A 17,091-nucleotide genomic window follows, 5' to 3' on the forward strand; every position below is an offset into this window, starting at 1 on the left:
CAACATGACTGTGCACCAGTGCACAAAGCAAGGTCCATAAAGACATGGATGACAGAGTCTGGTGTGGATGAACTTGACTGGCCTGCACAGAGTCCTGACCTGAACCCGATAGAACACCTTTGGGATGAATTAGAGCGGAGACTGAGAGCCAGGCCTTCTCGACCAACATCAGTGTGTGACCTCACCAATGCGCTTTTGGAAGAATGGTCAAAAATTCCTATAAACACTCTCCTCAACCTTGTGGACAGTCTTCCCAGAAGAGTTGAAGCTGTAATAGCTGCAAAAGGTGGACCGACATCATTTTGAACTCTATGGGTTAGGAATGGGATGGCACTTCAGTTCATAGTATGAGTAAAGGCAGGTGAGCGAATACTTTTGGTAATATAGTGTATATGTAAGACAAGACACAAATACATAAACAAACAAATATGGCAAAAATAAAAAAGCCCACTTGAAGTTCACACAGGCAACTTCAGTCTTTTGTAACACCATGTATTTAATATACCAAGGTTTAGCAGCTAAAAGATACATTGCACATCATTGTAGATACTGCCTCCCAGAGACATGGAGTTAACATAATCTTACATGCCTTTAGCCCATCAATTCTCCATTTAGAGTGGCCATTACTGGGTAAAAAGGGGAAGATAATTGGCCCATGTCGTATACCTCATTAGCTCATCAAATTTCCATTAAAAGAGCCATTAGTACAATCCCTCTAAACTACAGGTGTAGTAGCAAAGAGAGAAAGCAATCATCATCATCATCATCATCATCATCATCATAGGGAAAGTGCTCATTACAGAGCCGAGATAAAGTTCTAATGTCTGACTACATGCTGCAGTAACATTAAAATAATAGACCCATGTCTTATATCTTATTTAATCGAAGCTCTACAAACCTTGGTTTGTAAAGCAGGAGAAAAGGCACTAAAATGTTACACTGGCTGGGGACATCTTAACAAGGGGCCGACTTCACTGCAAATCCAGGGCTGTTTAGTGAAAGTAATATAATTTCTTTTAATGATATGCATCTTTTTTTCTCTCTTTTTATTCATTATGAATATCTAAAGATTTTTTTCTTTTTTTTGGCATTTCTGCTTTATTTGACAGTCACAGTAGAGATCATTATGAATATCTATAACTAGTGTATCTGACCTGCTGCATCTGTTCATAAATACATGCGTACATTTATGTGATATGTGCACTCCCGCTTGTTGTTGAACAGTGCAAATTTGTCCAACTGACTCCAGGTGGTGGGGAATGCATTTTCCCATGGGGGTGTGGTAATAAACCCTCAAAACACACACACACACACACACACACACACACACACACACACACACACACACACACACACACACACACAAGGACACACACACGTTCTAACCAGTGTGTGCCCTTTATATTATATGAGGATAAAGGACTCGTACAAATTGGCCAACCCATTTGCATTTTGAAATGGGAGGACAGACAAAAAGGCCTGTTAACCACTTTCCTTATTGATGTACAAATAATTAAATAAATCACTAAAATAAAAAAAAATAAATAAATAAAAAAAGGAAATACGAAATGACATTTGTATTGCGGTGGAAGAATGGAAAGCCTTAAATGTGGCAACTGGATTTTTGTTCATAGGTTGTTTGTGAAATTGGAAAATTCATCCATGTACTGTTGGATGCTCATTTTCAGTGAGGGAGTTGGTAAACAGTTTTGTGTTCTGATGAAATAGTGTACATTGTGCCAAGGTTTCACTCCTTTCTGCCCCGGGATATGGGCGCTGAACCCCTTTCCACACAGAGCAACAGGGCACCTCACAGGCTGTGGTGGGACATGGTGACACCATGAACTGCCCCTACATGACCCCTGGAGCAATTGCTCTTTTTATATAGTGTGCAACTGTGAATGCTAAGTCATGCTGGAATGGGCCCAGGGACACAGCTATAGAGAGTCAGGTCCAATAATCGCTGGAATGTCCCGGGGCAGTTCACCCTCAAAGTAACAGTCATCCACTGACTCACACCCTGCAACCATAACCAACTGTTTTGATGTAATCATAACCGTTAATTTGAAAAATGATTGATTCAACACCATTTCTCATCTCCAATACGTCCAGCTGACATAGTCACCCCACAGTCCTGTATCAGCCTGTGAGACTACAGATAGCTGGACCATCTCGGTGGAGGAAAATTGCAATAAAAATCTGACTGGCTTGGCTCACAAATATGAATTTTTAAATGTTGTTTATTTTTATTGTCAACTTTAAAGCCTGCACTCATCATACCCCAGGGAAAAGAAACCAGTTATTTGAAAAAACACATCTCGGGTAACTTGGGTTTCCAGTGACCAGTAGGCCCACATGCTCTTGTTTTTACAGCCTATGATTGATTCTAGAGTTAAAATTTAGAGTCTTTTGTTATGCTTCCTCTGCTGACCATTTTTGCTTGTTATCTACTACTGTAGGGTGTGCATTTCCAAGGCTAGAAAGTAAAAATACAGATTATTTTAGATCTAGGTTCAATCTGACTGGAAAATTGCAAAAATCAGTGTGGACATACAAAATCTAACTTGATACACCTGTGCTTTTCTGTAAAGACGGGTAGACGTCAATATAAGCATGAAACTAACATATATATGATGCTATAAAATTAAACAAATTAGCAAAAAAAGATTATTCTAATGGTTACATTTCACTTTCATGAGCACTTTGTCAGCCCATCAATTCTGGTATTTCATTCAGATTGCATTTACCCTGTGTGCAATACAAATATGCTGCCATGTTTCCCTTGCAGGATGAGTAGCTATTTTTCCTCGATGGATATGGCAAATTATAACACATACAGTACGTTATTACCATGACTCATTTCTAAAATGTTTTTTTTAGTGCAACTTAAAGTTTATGTAATTCTTTATGCATTGTGTAATTTCATCATTGTAGGACCTTCAAATCTAATGCAAAATCAAATGTATCATTCCAAAGTAAGCAACAGTTCCTGAGAAGCTGTTTATTTTTTCTGCCGGTAGTGAAAAGTTGTGCCGTCTCCCCACAGTTAAAAATGACAAAATCATCTTCAGCTGCCATTCCTTCCACCAGACAACACTGCGCAAATCAATCCACATCAATAAGTAAACAACATAAATGGTAACCGAGTGTGGTGTGGAAGTAGAAAACCCTGTTAGTTCTGCCCTCGACATGGCAAGTGCTTTTCCCTCGATGCTCCATCACATGCCTCTACGCAAAGCCCTCAAATCATCATTCATTCCCCCAACTGATATTCCAGCTTTTGCCTTTCTCACTGTAAGTCACTCTGGGTAAGAAAGTCATCAAATTGCCTTATTGCCTTACTGGAGCTTTGCTGAGAATCAAGTTGGGCATGATGGCACGATGCGTTAGTATTGTAGCAGCCACTGTAGACAAATCTGCCTTGAAAGCTGTACCAGGCAATATTGTTGGTCCCTGATGATAAGAGGTACTGTAAGAGTTTGAATATTGAGAACTTCATTACTGAGAAAACCAGCAAATCCAACATCATTAAGCTCCATGTCCTCTTGTGAGCATGGGGTGGGGTGGAGGTAGTGGTGAGCGTTACTTTCCTCTTTTCAACCAAAACATTTTGGTTCTTGAACCGGTTCTGCTCAGGATTCTTGAAACCAAGGTGCAAACAAACAGACTGGTCTGTATTTGTACCAGTTTGGAGTGGAGCCATTATGATGCAGACGTTGACGGGTCACAGTCCAGCGCTGGCTGAATTCAGCCCCAGTCTGCTGGTTTGTCCCAGCATGCAGTCGAGGAGTTCATAACACTCCCCATGACCCCATCCAATGCAACTCTTTACTAGGTCCTTTTTGGCGTCTCTGTACTCTTTATTCATTTATTTATTTTAACTTATTGATAATTCTGCTGAACTTTTAACTTATTGATAATTCTGCTGAACCCAGCTGAAAGTCAGGAGATGTCCAAATTGAAAGCAATTCTTAGGGTTTGTTTTTTGGGTGGACCACTGCATGCTTTTGGATTTCTCAGTCATTTCCATCTTTCCCTGTAGAATAAATAACACACACACAAACTGTTGTCATCACGGTTCCCCTTTCATGTTGTACAGTTTTTTTTTTGTTTGTTTTTTATTTCCAGCTAGGAACCAACTTTTGGGGTTTGGAACAGATTTATTTTTCGTTGAAGTACTCAGAGTGGTGCAAATGTAGGTTCCCAAACCAAAAAGGAAGTAGTTCTTGCTGGTTGGAAAGGCCTAAGTGGGGCCTTACTGTAACACCTCAGAGGGCTTATCTGTACCATTCTTTGTGTCCAGGTGAAGACAGGCCTCTTTCATGAGGCTGAATACATAATAATACTGCTGACACACTGGTAACCTCAGAAAGACTGAAACAGTTTTCAGTTTCCAGGAAAAGCTTGAGCCCTGTTGCATGTCATGGCTTCTCACACAAGGACTCGTGTCTCTATATCTGTCAAACTTTGATTCAAGAAGCCATCAGGGATTTTCTGTTCCCACTCAAACGGAAAAAGAAGCTTGTGTGAATGCAACACTAGCTTTTCATAATACAAATACATGCTCCAGTGGATGCATTCATCGTTTACTGTCAAATGGAACAAAACCTGTGGGAATGCCACAGCAGCCTCACATGAGTGCTCGCCTTGATATATTACTGTTTTTTAATTTTCGTATCCCTCATGTATGCATTGCTTACACTTAGTATTCATTGCTGTTCATTTGATGACACAAAGTGGGCAAAGTAGCATGTGGAATTTATGGGTGTTTTTTTTTTTTTTTTTTTTCCTAAGAATCCATTTCAAATTCCTTACATGCATTGCACAAAATGTCTAAGAAATGTCAAGTGCCTTCACATGACATCAGTGCCAGCTGAATTTCATGTTAACTGTGATCTACCCTCAAAATCAAAGTTCTGATTTTGTTAACATCACCCATCCTGGCTACATTTAAAAATAATAATAATAATAATTAAGAAAAATCAATTTCAAACAAACAAACAGTGGAAATTACCTCCTGTATTTTGGTTAAAGACAGAGGTCCCATTATGATATTAAACCTGTAGGTAAGTTTGGTCATTTAATTTGTTTCTCTTTTTGTTTAAACATGATTTCTGTCATCACTCCGTATTGGTAAATTTAAGAAGCACAAGTAAATTTTCATTGCAAATGTCAAGTTTTGCCCAGCAGGAATTTGTAAAGTTTTGCTCTTATACAGTTGTATCCAGGACACGAGTGATTTCAGCAGACTTCAATATCCTGTGCAAATGCATTTCATGAAGGTTTTGGGGGGTAATTCAGTAATTATGTGGGGTCACCACATAGTTCTAGCCCTGTGCAAATAAAGCTTCTCTGTATGCCTTACTAATTTAGACACTTTTATTCAAAGTGCCTTACAGTACCACGAGTGCACATGCATTTCTAGCATATGTGGCCCCTGTGGGAATGTAGCTTCTTACTAATGGTAGCGTTAGTGCCGCTTTCTCCCTGTTGAGCTACACAGGAGCCCATTACTATGTAATTATCTCTATCTTAATATCTCTTACACTGATCCAGGCTAACGCTGAATCCGAGAAAGCGTGCCTTTTTGCATTAAGATGCAGTGAAACATCTCTTGCTACTGAACTGGGGGTTTGTCTGTGTCAGTATCGCTGTGTTATTTCCCATATGTTTGCATTTGCATATGAGATTTGCTGTTTACACTCAAATAGGGCAAAAGCTCTGGGAATCAAAGTGTTTCTTCTCATGACACAAGCATGCGCATCTCCATCTGGCTAGGTCTAATCTTAGCATCTCCTATACGGTATGTTGAGTTTTAATCTGAGAAACCATTGGAGATTTTGTTGTTTACACTTAGATGCAGCCATGCCTCTGGGAGTGTTATGCAAGTCTCTCAACCCTTCTTTCCTCCTTGCTATAGCCTTTGTATACTTCAATTTACTTAACAAACTTTACTGTCCCTGTAGAGAAATCAGAGCTCGCTGTTCTATATGCCATAAAAGGCAGCGGAACAGGAATAAATAACACATGTCAGCAGAGGGGAAATGCAACACAGTAGCTTTGGCTTGATACAGGCAAATGTGAACACTGAACAGAAAAGGCAGTGTCTCGATCAGTCCCCCTGGGTAGATGCTCTCCAAGTATAGTTCTGGACCTTAAATTCTTGTTTGAAGTCCTTTTTAATTGCAGGAAGTCAGAAATTCTGACTTTCCAGCATCTCTGGAGCACAGCATCACAGCATGTACGATGTAATTCTCATATACACATCTGCGGCATTTTCTGGTGGTGATGCTTTCATCCAAATCGGTTAACACTAAGTGTCCTGTTCTTCCTGAATTAAAGGGACTCATTTTGAAAAATGTTTATGCTATTTCACTTCCCCCCTAGCTGTTATGTAGGACAGTAGTGGTCTTCCTCTCATGGTTACTGAGTGCTGGATAGTGGCTGGATGCACCAAAGAGGATTAAGTTATTTTTAAGAATGTTAGCCGGGGGTAAGTCCATCTCAATGGATGGAGGCTAATGGTTAGCATGTGGAGCATCCAGCCAGTATCCAGCACTCAAAATTGGTGAACTATCCCTTAAAGGCATAAGCACAGGAAATAGCACATTCACAAAGTCAGTTCACTTGTGCGTGAACAAGCACAGGCAAAGCACAGGCATATCTCCTGTGCAGTTATGGAGGGACTTTGTTGTGGAGGAACAAATCAGGAGGTGGGGTAACGGTTGGCATCTATTATTATCATCAATCACAGGCAGGGGTGCCATCAGGGATTTTGGACCCCATGAAAAGAAATCTTATTGGGCCCTTGTATAGCTGACCTTTTTATTTCAGGCCTTTCGAGGGCTCCCTCCCCCACTGTGGCCCTGGGTAATCAGTCCCGCTTTTCCCCCCACTACGACGCCCCTGATCACAGGTGCTCATTCAATAGCCTTTCAATCAATAGCAGCACTTTGATACAATTTATTGTGTGGCACCAAGTCATGCTTTCCAGCTTCCCCTAGTCCACTAGTCTAAAGAAATATACATGGCTCGACATCAACCATGGCCAAATGGCCCATGACCACAAAAAGTTACTCTGAATACAAGGAATATTTGGTGGTTACAAAGTATTATTATTAAGTTTTATCAGTACTAGTCACCAGTCAACTTGCGCTAGGGCCCTCAATCTAAAAAGTAAAACATTATCAGGAGCAGCTCATGTGTATTTAGGATCACTTACCCTTTAACATTATATCATAAAGGTCCAGAAGTCTGAGACCACATTGAAAATCTCTAATATTTTCACATAAACTTGAAAAATATCACAAAGTTTCAGTATTCAGAAACATTTAAGTAAAATGTAAAATGTAGAGGAAATATTTAAGATTATGCACTATTTCTAGGTCAGCAATCAGATCTAAGCAAATTTGTGGCACTGACCAAGTTAACGTCAGTACAAAAGCTCAGATGTCTTCCACTGAAGCGCTCAGATGACACTCAGCTGGATTTGATGTACTCATCAGAGGCTTGCAGCCAGTGCCAGTGCTTAAAAATATTAGTGTCTATCCCTGAATACCACCTGAAAAATATGTAAATAAATATGTGAATAAATGACTGAATAATTATTTAAGTTGCTTTTTTTTATTAATGAATGATGAAGTTTTTGTGGTGTTTGATACATGAGGAAATTCCTGTAATGGCTTAAGGGGCCGGCAACAAGTAATACATATGCATGCAGCTATTTCTCCATGTTGGCTAATGTGCATATGCTTGTGTGTTTGCATATATGTTTGTCTGTATGTGCATGCCACAGGTTGAGCAGCTGTAGTGTAAATATAATCTACGGCTGGTGCTGCTGTAGCTGCATTGTAGGAGAAGGCCCATGTATTAAACATGAGGTGTGCTCCAAAAGAAATAAAATATACTTGACATGTTTTCCCCTCCATATGTCAGCTATTTACTAAAGCATTACACTCATGTTCACAAGGTGCTTCAGGTATTGTCAGCGTGATAAACAGCTGCTTTTGTTGCTCATTTTTTCTCTAAATATACGTCCCCCATGTGTGCCTTTTGACATTAAATCATGAGTAAATCAGGTAATCTGTCTCTGACCTTCTTCTTCTTTCCCTCCATCCAATACAGCAGGTCTTTATAATATTCATACTTTGCGCTAATACTGAAAATATCCTGCCTGGTGACTGCATAACAGACAACTTATTCCGATGGTACAACACTGACTCCTTAATAAATAAATAAATAAGTGAATAAATAAATAAATTCATGGAATAAATCCTCTAAACTTTAAGACTTAAAAAGTAAAATATCCACGTTAAATATCTTTAAATCCATTTATCAGAGGTCTTATTTTTCACCCTCAAATGAATCCTGAGCAGGCTTAATAGTAAAATTGGAATTCATGTCATTCAACAATTAATTTCTTGTTTGTTTGTTTGTTTTTTTCTTGTTCTTCTCATTTATAGTTTCATAACATTCATTGGGTGGGGTCGATTAATTTTTTCCAGCTGTGATTCTTAATTTGGGGTTTTAAACCAATATTAAATTAAATTGTAGCATTTAAATGTTTTTTAAAAAGTATCAAAGTATCAAATTTGGCTTTCTGAACCCTGCAGATCCCCTGCAATCAATAAAATAAAAGTCATGATATTCAAAATGCACATGGGAGGTGTCTCACATCAAATTGGCATTCAGGCTGTCACATGGGAACCCTAGTTTGACGCACACCCTGATACAGATCTACCATTATAATAGATTTTCAAATCGAAATGATTATTTTTTAATTGCCACCGGTGTATCGCAACAATAATCAGATTGATGATGATGGGCTGGTTTTACTGGCATTGCGGTAATCACTAAATGTCATTTAGCTGTGGGGGTCTCATCCCCACTTAGCCAGCCTTATCAAGCTAACATCTAGAGGGAAAATCTTCCATACATATTTATGGTCTGGGATTTCGCTCATGCCAGGAGATGATTAGATGATTATAGATGCGGAGAGAGAGGAAGGGAGAGGGAAAGAAACACTGGAGAAAGAGAGAGGGAGAAAAATGAGCGGCAGACAACGAAATGAAGAAAGAAAAACACTAAATCTGAGAGTCCAATTGTGGGAAATGAGTTCAGCAAATAGAAATATGACTGAGGGCTGAGAAGCAAATATAGGTTTCAAAACGCAGACTGTCAAATCATACAGGCACACTGCACAGACATGAATTATCAATGGCATTTTAGTAAACACATTACACACTGCACTTCAGGACTTTCGTCTGACTTGCATGACTACATTCACTCCTCAATCACTAACCTTTACCCTTACCCCAATTTAATCTGATCCCAATTCTAATCTTTATCTTAAATCCCAGTCCTCATCCTAAACTGGCCTTTTCACAAAGAAAAATGCTACTTTAAAAGAGTGTGTGGCTCCATGAGGACCCATCAGCTACTAAAAAAAGACTTTATTTAGAGGATGGCTAAATATTTGAAAAGGGTTCTCCATTGAATAACGGTGTATTAGTGCCATTGTAGGGAGACAAAAATGGAGCTGGGAGCGGTGTAATATTCTGAGAAAAAAAAAAAAAAAAAAAAAAAAAAAACAAGATTCCAAGATTAAAGTTGTAAATTTACAAGAAATAAAACAGACATTCTTTTAGATTAAAGCGGTAAATTTATGAGAAAAAACGTTGATCTAAGAATTTCTGAGTGTTTCCTTGCAAATTTGTGACTTCATAATCTCAGAATTTTCAAAGACACACATTTCTGAAACAAACAAAAAAAAAAAACTTACAAGGCTGGCACCTTCACATTTTCTTTAAGAAATTAAAATGAAACGCTCTTTCCATCTTTCTTTTCTCTCTTATTTGTAGAGCCATTGCTGACTCCTCAAAGAACTGTTTTTATGGCTCTTTGGGGCCCATTTGAACCATCTTTAGAAATGTCTCTTTAAAGACCCGTGGTCTGAAAGATTCTTTGTGGAACAAGAAAAGGTTCCCTTGTTGCATCACTCTGGACAACTGTTTTTGGTTGGCTTCTTTATTTTTTCTGTGTGTATAAAAGTAAGGACAGGCCAAAATGTCCTTTTTCCAACAAGTCAAACTTCCTCTCACAAAGACAGCAGAAGTGCAAGAACATATAGATGGTAAATCTGTGTAAATCTGCAGAAGCTACGCTTAACATTTCTAACACCCACAGTAAAGCTCTGTGTCAAGCTGCCGTTAATGGGTAAAATTCATCTGCGTTCCTCAACAGCTCCTTGAGTTTCATTCTAATTTTTCCCCTCCTACGCACAGTTAGCAGCTGTATTTTACAAAACAGAGCCACTGGGGACAGTGGAAATAAGTTCAGTTCAAGATGCTTTATGTATGATCCTCACATTTGCATATTGCTCTGGTGTAGTGATGACATTCTGCTGTTTAATCGACACATGCAAGTATTTAATCTGTCAAATCTGTGAAAGTACCCATGAATGTGGGTGGAAAATGCTAAGGAGACTTGCCCCAGTTCTTGGGTCACATGTCAACACATTATATACCTTCTACAGTGCTGTAGTTTTGCAGCTGAACTTCCCTGTATGAATTATTGAGTCAGATTAGGAATTCAGCTGCATATTCATAGGAGTAAGTTTCATCCTGCATCTATCTGCATTAGTACTACAGTGGTAGTCAAAGCAGATTGAATATGAGTACCCTGCTAAACAGCTAAACAGCACATTCATTTAAAATGTACATACTAGGGATGAGCGAGTACACCACTATCTGTATCTGTATCTGTATCTGTTCAACCATCTACATTATCCGTATCCATACTTGGAGTGGGCGGGGCCTAAACCGGAAGTGGGTGTGGCTTAAACTGCCCGTTGGCTGGGTTTGGCCGGAAATGGGTGGGGCTTAAATCGGTTCCGTTATTTTAAGTCTGAAATTGATACAGGTTGATCAGAAGTTGCTATATTTATTGTTTATTAGAAAGCTATTTACAGAACAGCCTCGGAAGCTTCAGATCAATGTTTTTGATCACAATATGAATATTGTATGAATATTCTTAAGTGCATCAGTGAATACAACACATGCAATTCGTAGGCGATTATGAAGTACAAAGTAAAATGCAATGAACAAGAGTTTTCATACTCAATATAGCTTTCTTTTTTTAATTTTTAATTTTCTAATTCTTTTATGATCAAACAGTGGGATTTTTTTTGTTTTATTATTATTTTTTCTTAACTAACGTTCTTGTCAGGGAGTGTTGTTTTTTATTTTTATTTCGACCCAAACTTAAAAATAATGTTGATTATGGTGTGTGTGTGTGTGTGTGTGTGTGTGTGTGTGTGTGTGTGTGTGTGTGTGTGTGTGAGAGAGAGAGAGAGAGAGAGAGAGATAATAGATCAGCATTTTGTGCTTTGTTTTGTTTTTTCTTGTTTTGTCTTCATCAAGCATTCAGCATGTAGTGGGAAATTTGGTCCTCGTTTTGGTTAAAACCAAGATGTACAATGAGCATTTCTCATGGCAACACCAGGCCCCTGGCTCTGTTAGACCTAGATGGAACAAAACCTTAATTAATGTCCCTAGTTAATCCCATGTTTACCCTGCTGTTCCATGTTAAAATGGCTGCTGTGAAAAGGGTCTATTGTAAAAAGGACATTTTTTCTTTTACAGTGCCAAAAATCCTAATGAAACCTTTTTGCCAGAGAAGAGTCTCCAGGGACAACAATAGCAAAGGAGCATGAAGAGGAACGCAGCAGATGTATAAATGTTCATCAATAAGACAGTGACTAAGGCAGGGAAGGGACCCAAACTTTGTTTTGAGCCAAGAACAAGTTGAGGAGACTGAACAAGACAGAGATAAAGAATCCAATAAAGAGGGAGGAGGAGATATGTGTCTACCAGGCTGCCTGAACCAGCGGGTACACTCCTGCAACCCTGACAACTAGCAACACAGAGCATGGCTCAAAGAAGACACAGTGACACAGAGCACTGTTAGTTACTGGGAAAAAGGAACAACATATCTTTAGTGATGAGATATCATGACAGTGGAGACATGCATGAAAGCCTGTTGCTTTCTGAGGCAGTGGACAGCAGCACTGTGTAACATAATAATCTGTATAGTCCAAAATCATGGTCTCAATTACAAAGATGATCAAGTAGGGAAAGTAGCCGACACTTTTTCTGTAAGGGGAGGAGAAATCTCTGAGGTCCAAGCTCGGGTGAGCTAGGTAGCACCACAGGCTTTCTGCAAGTACTGCAATGTGCACTATGAAACACTTGCACTCAATGACACGTTCAAAACCTGGTTTTTAATAGAGGAACTTCATATCTGGGTCTTATGCTCATCAAAGTGAAGAGACGTGTGATTGGACCTCTGGAAATGACTGTAGAGATGAGTCTCACTCTGAATATCTCAACAACATTATTTTTCTGCTAGACCAACAGTGCAACATCTCCACTGCATTTAATCCCAAGCATCAAGCCAGTGCCCCAGAGTGGGTGGGCATTACATTGTCTACATTATGAGGACGACAGAAGGAAATACACATCTTTCATGCCTCCCTGTCCTTGATGTTATGCTTTGTGAGCTAGAAACAAACTCAGGGAAAAAATGATTTTCAAGCAGACAACTGTGATGCTAAGGAAAGCAGTCAAGCCTCGACTCCTTCAAGGGAGACATTTTATGATAAAGATGTCATATTTGTAGTTGCTTCCATATACACAAACAGCACTTTAATACTTACAGCAAGAGTTGTCCCAGCTGAAAACAATACTTTGGAGAATAAAGTGAATTTCACAGTATTTATGTTTAACTAACTTGATTCCTTTGGGCTGCTCATGGGTAGTTAAGTGATTCAGGACTGGTTCATTTGATTTGATTTCAACTACTGAACCAATTAAATGAACCACTAACATCTGAATATTTTATTTATTTATTTATTTTTCATTTCATCTGATCCAGCAACTCAAAGGTTCATTCAATCTGACAGACCCTTCCACTTGCAAATGATCTGCTGAATGAACTCTGGACAATTGTGCAGTTGCATCATGAAGTGGTGTACTATTCTATATACCTGCACTGATTAAGGCTTGTTGTTGATAGCGGAAACACACCAGCATGTGTTACCAAAGAATGCCTTTTTTTTTTTTTTTTTTTTTTTTTTTAAATATGCTGAAGAACGGAGATCTGAAATATAATTCATGTTTTGGAGTCCTGCCATTCCTTATCTATAAAGTAGTATACAGGGTGTCCACAAAGTCTCTCTACAATTTAAAAAATCTATGACAAAAACAATTGATGAGTTTTGTTAATCAGATTAGTTCTATGTACTCTGTGGTTATCAAAGTTTTTAATCACATTGGACATCAACGACCTGAAGCAAAAGATCTCTGGTGCAATTGCCACCATTGATGAGGCCCTGCTACAGCGAACATGGCAAGAAATCGAGTACCGTCTTGATGTGCCTCGTGCAACCAATGGTGCCCATATAGAGGTGTATTAAATGAGGCAAAAAAAACTTCAATATCTACTCCTCATTTTGTAATAATTTCCACAGATTTGTCTATTCATTTGCTTTTGTAATAAATTTGTTAAATTGTAAAGGGACTTTATGGACACCCTGTACTACAATTATGAGTCCAATTAGACATTGGACTTCGCACCGGCAATTTCGGCTCTGATTTGACTCGTTCACTTAAATGTACTGACTGATTCATAAATCAACCCATCACTAGTCTATTGAGCCGTTTAAGGAAGTACTCCATGAGTCAGCAAAACTGTAAGACTGCACTATACATGTGATGTTTTTCAGTGTTTAAGCTGATGGAGACCTACTTGAGAAACCCAATGAGTGATGAAAGATTGAGTAATTTGGGGGTTTTAAGTACTGAGTCATGAACAGCTAAGGTCATTAATCTAAAGGATTTGGTTGAGAAAGAAAGCACTACAGGCAAAAAATGCTTTATGAATCTAACCCTCATTTTTTTAACTTTGTACCAAAGTACAAAGGTTGTGAATTAAATTAAAAATTTAATTCAAAGGTAACAGAAGGTTGGTCCAACACAGAAAAATTAAGATGTCTTCAGTTCCTTATTTATTATCAGATTGACATTACTCGTCATACTGTAAGCTCCAAAATCTTCATAATGGTAATGCGTATAAATGGGAGAGGGGAGAGGAGCGTACAACATAAATAATGATAGCTAATGATAACATACTAGTTATCAAATAATGCTAGAACTTGTCAAAATAAAATCAAAAAGCCCCTTTAAATAATTCAAAAAATGAATAAAACAAGTTAATGTAATAAATTGCTGGATGATGTAGTAGACTTTTTAGGTCGATACTGCAAGAGTAAATAAAATGTTACACCCCTTATTATGTTGCCAAATATTAAATGTAACAGTGGATTGCATTATATTGCATTTTCTGAAATGTTAATGTTCTTTGAAAAAGCTGTGTGTGTCTGTCAGAGTGTCTTCAAGTCTATTTTGATATGTTTATTCAAGTCTCAGCAAGCGTATTTGAATATATTTGTAGTCTGTGCCCAGACACATTTTGATATAGATCTATTGATACAGATCCTGTGAATGGGAATATGAACATGTTTGTTTGTGAGTGTGTTAGAATCAAAGGTATAATGAGAGACAGCTGGTGTGAGATAAAGGTGCATGTGTGTGTGGAAGGCTGTCTTTAAGTGCCATATTTTGTTCACCACAGCTTTACAAAGAATGACTGCAGGGGACAGACCCTCTATCATGCTTTCCTTTGCTTTGAGAGTATGTGTGTGTGTGTGTGTGTGTGTGTGTGTGTGTGTGTGTGTGTGTGTGTGTGTGTGTGAGACTGTGTGTGTCCTCGCACATATGGGAGCACAGTGTCCTTGCAGGGTAGTGGCAGATTGCGTTATCATGTATGAACTGAGTGTCTCTGGCTGAGGACCAGAGTCCCTGACACTGTCCTGACACTCTGCAGACAGCCAGTCAGTCATCCATGTAAACAGTCAAACACTCAGGAAGAAATACTGGCAGCCAGCAGCCATAAAAACACTAAATTTGTCATGAAAGCATCCGGTCATTCAGCTGGACAGAAAGCAGCCAAACAGCCAGAGCGGCTTAGTGGTAACCCATTAGAAAGATATTATTTTTCCCAGGAATACGTCGTATAACAAATTCCTGTTTCAGTTTCAGCCGCAGTATTATGGCTGCCACTCGTTTAAAAATGTCACCTTTGTTTACACCCCATCTGAACAATGTAAAACTTGTATTCCATTAACCAATTAATATTCTTAATTAGTCATTATCCACTCAGGTGACTCACTCAACTACTTGAAGATTTGAAGAAAAGCTGGCTTTCTGTGAATAGCAGTGCCCACTACTTTGACTTTATCCGCTAACAGGACAACAAGAACACTGGACATTAGTGCTGGTTGATTTTCCGATCATTCACAAAGGAAAATGATGTCTTCATTTCTGATGGAGGAGCGAATGGAGCTGCCAGTTTTTAATGGCATAGTAAATTATGGTCCCAGGGTAATAATAATTAAGGAAATTATGTTTCTTTACATCACTAACAATGAGGACTCTCACCCTTAGGTCTTGGTAACTTGTGTATTTTAACAAGCCCAACACTGGGTGCCAGTCAGACAGTAAAAAATGCCCAGCCGTCCAGCCAGGCAACAAAACAAGCTGTCAGCCAGTAAAGCACTTACACTATATTACCAAAAGTATTCGCTCACCTGCCTTTACTCATACTATGAACTGAAGTGCCATCCCATTCCTAACCCATAGAGTTCAATATGATGTCGGTCCACCTTTTGCAGCTATTACAGCTTCAACTCTTCTGGGAAGACTGTCCACAAGGTTGAGGAGAGTGTTTATAGGAATTTTTGACCATTCTTCCAAAAGCGCATTGGTGAGGTCACACACTGATGTTGGTCGAGAAGGCCTGGCTCTCAGTCTCCGCTCTAATTCATCCCAAAGGTGTTCTATCGGGTTCAGGTCAGGACTCTGTGCAGGCCAGTCAAGTTCATCCACACCAGACTCTGTCATCCATGTCTTTATGGACCTTGCTTTGTGCACTGGTGCACACAGTCATGTTGGAAGAGGAAGGGGCCCGCTCCAAACTGTTCCCACAAGGTTGGGAGCATGGAATTGTCCAAAATGTTTTGGTATCCTGAAGCATTCAAAGTTCCTTTCACTGGAACTAAGGGGCCAAGCCCAGCTCCTGAAAAACAACCCCACACCATAATTCCTCCTCCACCAAATTTCACAGTCGGCACAATGCAGTCTGAAATGTACCGTTCTCCTGGCAACCTCCAAACCCAGACTCGTCCATCAGATTGCCAGATGGAAAAGCGTGATTCATCACTCCAGAGAACGCGTCTCCACTGCTCTAGAGGCCAGTGCCGGCGTGCTTTACACCATTGCATCCGACGCTTTGCATTGCACTTGGTGATGTGTGGCTTGGCTGCAGCTGCTCGGCCATGGAAACCCATTCCATGAAGCTCTCTGCGTACTGTACTTGGGCTAATCTGAAGGTCACATGAAGTTTGTAGCTCTGTAGCAATTGACTGTGCAGAAAGTCGGCGACCTCTTTGCACTATGCGCTTCAGCATCCGCTGACCCCTCTCCGTCACTTTACGTGGCCTACCACTTCGTGGCTGAGTTGCTGTTGTTCCCAAACGCTTCCATTTTGTTATAATAGAGCTGACAGTTGACTGTGGAATATTTAGGAGCGAGGAAATTTCACGACTGGATTTGTTGCACAGGTGGCATCCTATGACAGTTCCACGCTGGAATTCACTGAGCTCCTGAGAGCGGCCCATTCTTTCACAAATGTCTTGTTTCACAGTCTGCATGCCTGAGTGCTTGATTTTATACACCTGTGGCCAGGCCAAGTGATTAGGACACCTGATTCTGATCATTTGAATGGGTGAGCGAATACTTTTGGTAATATAGTGTATGCAAAGCTCTGCTGCATGATGGTTTGGCTTGAACTGAAGCACGGACACATCTGTACATACTCGCAACATGCTGGAGACTTTCTTCTAGACACTCAGCAGCTGCTTCTCAAAGTGTAGTGTAGCAACTGTGTCAATAAAATCTGAGGCAAAACTGCAAA

Source organism: Myripristis murdjan, chromosome 10 (assembly GCF_902150065.1).
Source record: "Myripristis murdjan chromosome 10, fMyrMur1.1, whole genome shotgun sequence".
In the NCBI taxonomy this organism is placed as follows: domain Eukaryota; kingdom Metazoa; phylum Chordata; class Actinopteri; order Holocentriformes; family Holocentridae; genus Myripristis; species Myripristis murdjan.